This window comes from Dipodomys merriami, unplaced genomic scaffold (assembly GCF_024711535.1).
Source record: "Dipodomys merriami isolate MVZ:Mamm:240054 unplaced genomic scaffold, mDipMer1.0.p SCAF_165, whole genome shotgun sequence".
NCBI lineage: Eukaryota > Metazoa > Chordata > Mammalia > Rodentia > Heteromyidae > Dipodomys > Dipodomys merriami.
In genome coordinates, this window is record NW_027202993.1 from 446,687 (window position 1) to 454,014 (window position 7,328).

The following is a 7,328-nucleotide window of genomic DNA, read 5'->3' on the forward strand; positions in this document are numbered from 1 at the left end:
ACTCACAAAAAATTATGAGAACCTTCTCCCATTTAAAATTCACCATAATTTACAGAGCACTTAAGAACTTTGAACAAAATGTACTCATGAAAAAAGTATTCATAAGCAATTTAAATTTCATATTTTCTCCTTACTAAGTTGTCTCTGAAACACGTGTTACCTCATGTCCAAAAGTGTCCTTGTGCTATTTCAATGAAGCCAGAAAACATTCATTTTTTTTCTAGAGCAGCACCATAGATTGTTACTGGAAGTAAGCGGAAGTAACTGTTACTAAATGTGGAAATTGATCTCAGGAGATGAATTGAGCATAGAGGAATGACAAAGTTCAAGTTAACTTTTGCTTTCCTTTTTACTGTAAAAGAAAAGAATTCAAGGCTTGAAGGAAACTTTCTTCCTGACAATTTTGAGTGTGTTCTTTATTCATATAAAACTTTTCTGTAAAGTTGTAGTTGAGAGTATTACAAAAGGAAACAATATGCCATTTGAAGGCCAGCATAACAAAAGGAAATAACTTTGTTTTAAAAATGTTCTACTGCAAATAAACAAAGATATGGAGGTTTTGAAGTGTCTTATGGATGGATGTTTCACTCCTGAGATGATTCTCTTGTTGCAGGAGTCAGTTATCAATTCCTCTAGTCTGGTCCTGAGTTTTCCATAGCAATAAAGATTTCAAAAAAGCAGGATCCAGAGAGTATGATCAGCAAAACCAGCCTCTTATTGGACCACTACTCCTTTAAGGAGAGTCCCAAAGAAATACCCAGGGTTTGTGTTGTTTGCTTGTTTGTTTACTTTGTGCTAGTTCTGGGCCTTGAACTCAGAGGCTGGACCCTGTCCCTGAACAGTTGTCTTTCTTTCCGACCTGCCCCCAAAGCTAGTACACAACTGCTTGAGCCAAAACTCCATTTCTGGTTTTTTGGTGTTTAATTTCAGATAAGAGTATGACAGACTCTCCTGCCTCATTGGCTTTGAACTAAGACAGTAAGAAAGCTAAGTGACAACAACTGTTTGGACTTCTCTTTTGAACCAAGAAATATTAGATGAAGTTTACAATAAAGCTAATATTTGACAATTTTTAAAGAAGAGAATATGTTCATCAAAGAAGCCATAACTTAAATAACTCAGCAAACGTAGGTGCACTGAATCCTTTGGGAAGATTACTGTTGACTTAATCATTCCTTTGGGGGAAACTTAAAGCCATATTTGCACTTTTTTTTTGATTGTGGGGATTGAACACTGATCCTGGGCACTGTCTCTCAGCTCTTCAGCTCAACTTGAATGTTGTACCACTTTAGCTACAGCACCACTTCTGGGTTTCTGGTGGCTAATTGAAGATAAGTGTTTCATGGACTTTCTTGACCAGGATGGATTTGAATCACAATCCTCTGGTTTTAGCTAGGATTACAGGCAAGAGCCACCAGCACCCGGCTCATATTTGCATTTATGTGCACTTAATGACACTATGTAGACAAAGAATGGAAATTTGAACCAAATGATAACATTGCAGCTTTTCAGAAAAATTGAGGTAGCAATAAATATCTCCTCCTTTTCCATTTTGTTACATTAATGACTCATGAGCTATGGGACCCTTACATTAGCATCCTGTGACATCTGTGTAGGTGTATTTAGTATTAGGAAATGTTCATAGAGAAATATAGAAAGACAGATTTTCAGAAAGCAAAGGATATCAGGTATGAAAGAACAGCATAGAAGGAGACACATTTATCTAACCTAAGAGATTTAGAATGCTAAAACAATGAGGAATAAGCCTAGTTGATAAATAGTTCTTCAATAACCAAAAATGGTTCCCTAGAACTGTTTCTGCTATACCTTAGCTACTATCATTTTTTTCCTTCCATCTGGAGTTATTCCTTCTCTTCTGTCACGACTCTTAATTAGCCTCTGCCTTTTTGGTGCTATGATTGGCCAAAATGTTTTATAAATCTCACTTAAACTACCCTTCTCATTGTGATTAGCAGTGACCCCTCTCAAAATTCTGGAATATGTGAATTTCCAGAATTAATCTACACCTGACATCTAAGCACATTCCTGGCATTAATTGCCCTGACCTAATGAATAAAACTTTTTTTCAACACAGTATCCTAATATAGGTAAAGTACATGAATTAGGGACTATTGTCAAGTATCAGTATGGAAGGAACAATTATATATTCCAAGTTTGGGTTCTTTATTTTGCATTTACTAACTAAATGTTCATTGTTGTTGTTGTTGCACTTGTTGTTTTGGCAGTCCTGAGGCTGAAACTCAGCGCTTGGGAATTATTTCTCAGCTTTTTTTTTTTTTTTTTTTTTTTGCTCAATTCTAACCCTCTACCACTTGAGGCACAGGACCACTTCCAGTGTTTCTTTTTCTGTTTATGTGTTACTGAGGAATTGAACCCAGGGTTTCATGAATGCTAGGCAATCATTTTACCATGAAGCCACATTCCCAGAACACTACATGACTCTCTTAAGATGGCATTAAATTTTCATTCCATAAGTATGTATCATAATTTTAGCCAGAAATTTTTGCTAGAAAAGGTCTTTGATCACAGTACTGAATCCAGTAAGGCTTGATAGACAATGAATAACTGTCACGGTCTAGCCAGGGCACAGAGGGACTTACCTCATGGAGCTGGTACAACAGACTGAGCGAGACAGCTCCTGACCTACAGCCCACCTCCAGAATGAGAGGGCCACCTTGGTTCCAACCTCATTAGGGATGCTGGGCCAACTCCTCCAGCACCCATTCAATCAGTTCCTGAGAGAGAGAGAGAGAAAAACGAAAGAAAGTCAGAATTACACTTAAGCCAGGTAGCTGTTGCTCAGGCCTGTAATCCTAAGTACAGTGGAGGCAGAGATATGAGGATTGTGGTTTATAGCCAGCCCTGGCAGGAACACCTGTGAGATTCTTATTTCCAAAGAACCACTAGAAAACTGGAAGTGGTCCTGTGACTCAAGTGGTAGAGTGCTAGCTTTGAGCTGAGGAGCTCAGGGAGCTGCCCCAGGCCCAGAGTTCAAGCAAAACGACTGAAAAGAACCACCACAAGATGTAGACTGAATAACACCCATTGTCCTAGGGAGCATGGCAGAGAAGTCAGGCCGAGCTTCCTGTCAGCTGGGAGTCATAAGCAGGTCACCCAGCTTCTCTGTGCCTCAGTTTCCCCAGCTTCAAAACTGAACAAAGTGAAGGATCCCGTTCCTCATGGGGAATGGGTATTAAAGAATGAGAGTCATGTTTTGTTTCATAATCCCATACCTGTCACAACATTAATAATACAAAACCATCTGAGATCTTTCCGGGTATATTCTGTCATATACTCACAGAACTGCTAAGAACCGTATCTGACGGCCCCTCCCTCTGTGCCTGGCCCTGCTCTAGAGATCACTCTGTATTAATCCCTTGTTTTCTCAAAACTGTCCCAGGAGGAGATTGAAGTCCAATGGTTGAGGCCCAACCCAGAGACTCACCTCTGGTCAAAAATGGGCTGCTGTGGACTGAGTTTGTGACAATCCATCTAAACCAATGACTGAGCGTGGCACTACATCTCTACCTTCCCAACTACAGAGGACCGACCCTGGTGGCTCATGCCTGTCATATACAGGAGGACTGTGATCCACCCCAGCCTGAGCATATATTAAGTCTCCATCTCAGAAATGCCCAAGACAGAAAAGCTGGTAAAAGACCTGACTTGCAAGCCTAAAGCCTTGAGATCAAACCCTAATATACCAAAAAGAACCAGAGTCACAGTGCCAGAGGCTCATGCCAATAATCCTAGATACTCAGGAGGTTGAGATCTGAAGATCACAGCTTAAGATTTAAAATAGGGCTCGCCTCGCCCATCAGATTTCATGATGAAAAGACCGAGAGTCTGACCTATGCTGTTGCACTCCATACTAGCAGGATTCATATCTTTACTAAGTGTTGGACATGCTCTCTGTCCTCCGGGGAAGCCATCCTCTGCAGCTGCACTCCTAGGTCCTCCCAAGCTCCCACTCCCACCAACCAGGCCCAAAGTAGTACACAGTTCCAGGGCACACAGATCCCTTGTTCTTGTAATTCAACAGTGCTGTGTCCCGTTCAAGCATCTCACCCTTCCAGGCTCCCAGACCTCAGCTATGAAGCCCATGTATGCCCAAAAGATAGCAGGTAGAAGTTACCAAAGCATTCAGCCTCCTTGTTACCACTCACTTCTACACACACACACACACACACACACACACACACACACACACACACACACACACACACACACACACACACACACACATCCAGACTGGTGACAGAAGACCCATCCATGCAGCACCTGCAATTTGCCAACTGATCACTCACCTGAGCACAGTCAGGCTGTACAAGGAGAAAGATGATCTCTCTCTCTCTGTCTCTCTGTCTTCAGGTGAAAAGATGATCAAGCACAGAAGACAAGGGTTCACACAGAAAGGGGGGTCTATCTTCTGCATCCAAAGCCTCCCATCCCCAGAAAAAGGGAAAAGACCCCAGAAGGCAGGTGTGGACATGCTGCTCCCCAGCAGGTTCCCACCAGGGAAAGGAAGGGTGCAGATGTGCGTCTGTATGTCTCCCACTGCTCCAGGTCAGGGGCTCTGTGGCGTCTACTGCTCACCCAACCCTGCATCTCCCCATTTCCTGGGACACCAGACACTGGATATGGGGATGGGATCCTCGGGTCAACACCCACCCCCACTACTGGGGCACATTTATGGCAGGGCGTGGGCCAGAGAGGAGGCACGGGTCCTGGTCAAGACGGGGGGTGATATGGGGTCGCAGGGATCGGGCCTGTGTGGCCACCACTCACATGTTCTGCTGGTAAAATCTGTTGGCAGCTGCCTCAGGTGGGGCAAGCAGCAATGGCAGTGGTATGGTCGACATCAGGCCCAGAGCAGAGGACAAGGGTGCCAGGACCAGGTCAGGGCAACAAGCTAGCTAGAGGTGGACCATTGCAGACATTGTCTGAGGAATCCAAGAGGCAACATGGGTTTTAGCCAGCAGCACCAGGTTTGAAATGCTGTGCCACAGGGAAGGGGAGGAGGGGGCTGGAGAGCAGGTGGGCACATGGTGAGCCTGACAAAGGCCTCTCCTCCTAGGCCTCGAGTCTCTTGCTCATCACTCAGCTACCTCTACCTCAACTGCTGGTAGTGGTGTCAACCAACAGACGGAATCCCAGTGCTACTGGGTAGAATGGAATGTGGGCATGGCCACCATTCTTATATCCCTTTGGTCAGAAAGAACCATGAAAGAATGAGGGTGTGGCCGGAATCCTGTGATGCAGGCAGAATGGGTGGAGTCAAGATGATGGCAGCCCCTTTCCCAGGGAACTCTGTTCAATCCACTTGGGGACAAGAAGGTTACCTGCTTTAGCCGGATGGCTGGACAGATTGTGGTGTATGTCTGTTTGTTCCCAGTCCCAGACCTTGAACTCAGGATCTGGGCACAGTCTATGAGCTGCTTTTGATCAAGGCTAGCCCTCTACCAATGGAGCTACATGGCTTTACTTCTAGTTTTGTTGGCACAATTTGGACAGGAGTCTCAAGGACTTTCCTGCCTAGGGTGACTTTGACCATGATCCTCCTATCACAGCCTTGTAAGTATCAAGGAGGACTGCTGAGAGCATTTTTATATCATTAACATTTTGACAACTGAAATCTGTTAGGAACTTTAGCACTTGTGAAAAAAAATGGCCTTTGTGTCATCACAGTTCATTTGCGTATGTCATTGTGATTTCATTCTCATATCCACACTATAAACTCATGGCAATTAAGATCTGACTTGCCACTGTGACATCACAAACCCTTTGTGACATCATCACCAATGTGACATCAGACTATCATAATGACACATTCAGCTCATGGTGATATCACCAAGCTACACTGACATCATGGCATTATGACATTGCATTGCCATTTTGCTGTCATAGACACATTGTGAATGTATATCCTATTATTTCATTCTATTTTAAATGTGGCAGATCAGTTGATATCAGAAACATATTGTGACCTCATAACCATTTAACATTATAAACCCTGTGTGGCGTCATATCCAGTATGATATCACATTGTTGTTATGATATCTTTAGCTTATGGTGACATCACAAAATGACAATGACATTATAGCATTTGCCATTATGTCATTGTGACATCATAGTCACATTATGAATGTATTTGAAATGTGGCAGGTGTGTGGATATCAGAAACTCATTGTGATGTCATAACCTTTGTGACATTAATATCCCTTTGTGACATCAATTTGGCAATGTGACATCACAATGGCAATGTGATGCTTCTAAGGCACCATGATATCACAATGGTGATGAACTCACAATGGTTTTCTGATATCAACCAACATGCCACATTAGATATAGAATCAAATAACATAAAGGGCAAACACAACGTGTCTATGATATCAGAATGACAATATAATGTTACAGTGCTATGATGTCATTGTAGTTTTACATGTCAAAATGAGCTGATGTTGTCATAATGGCAACATGATGTCACAATTATGATGATGTCAGAAAGAATTTTTTTTGTATTTTAATGGTATGTCTGATGTCAGTTGTCATTAGTTCCCCATGAGGATATGAATACAAAAAATGTTCTGTGATGTCATAGAGGCCATGTGTGTTTCCAAAGGTGGTAAGAGGTCATAATAGCTTTGGAAGGCACACTGTGATTCATAATATCACAATGGAAATGAGATGTCCCATTGGGTTTTTGATGAGGTCACAATGGTTTTGTGATGTCACAGTTTATAATATCAGAATGATATATCCAATTTCAATTACTCTTAATTCAATATGAGGATACCAGGTGATAGATGAAGCTTCATAGTATGAGGTCATACTATGTGAAAACCCAATGGGACACTGATTTCACAATGACAATGTGATATCTCAACATCATGTTATAATAATGTTTTGATGCCACAATTGGTGACACCATACTGATGAGGAGGTCACAATAGATTTGAGATGTCCCAAGGAGTTGGTGATGTCACAATGGCATGTGGGACCTCAGTTGTCATACACCATGAGTGTATGGGTTTGGGAAGGGATTCTGATGCCCCAAAGTATATGTAGTCAAAAAGGTGAAGCACTAACAGTTCTGAGATGTCACAAAGTGACACAATTGTTATGATGTCCAGTGGTGTAATATCATGATGTTACACTGGATTTTAGATATCTCATGTCATATCTGAAATATGAAGTCAAACAGATTTTCAAATCACAAAGGGCCTAAAATATCACAATGACATGTCACAAATGTTGTGAGGACAGGAGAAGTATCTGATGTCACAGTGGGTTAGTGATATAACAAA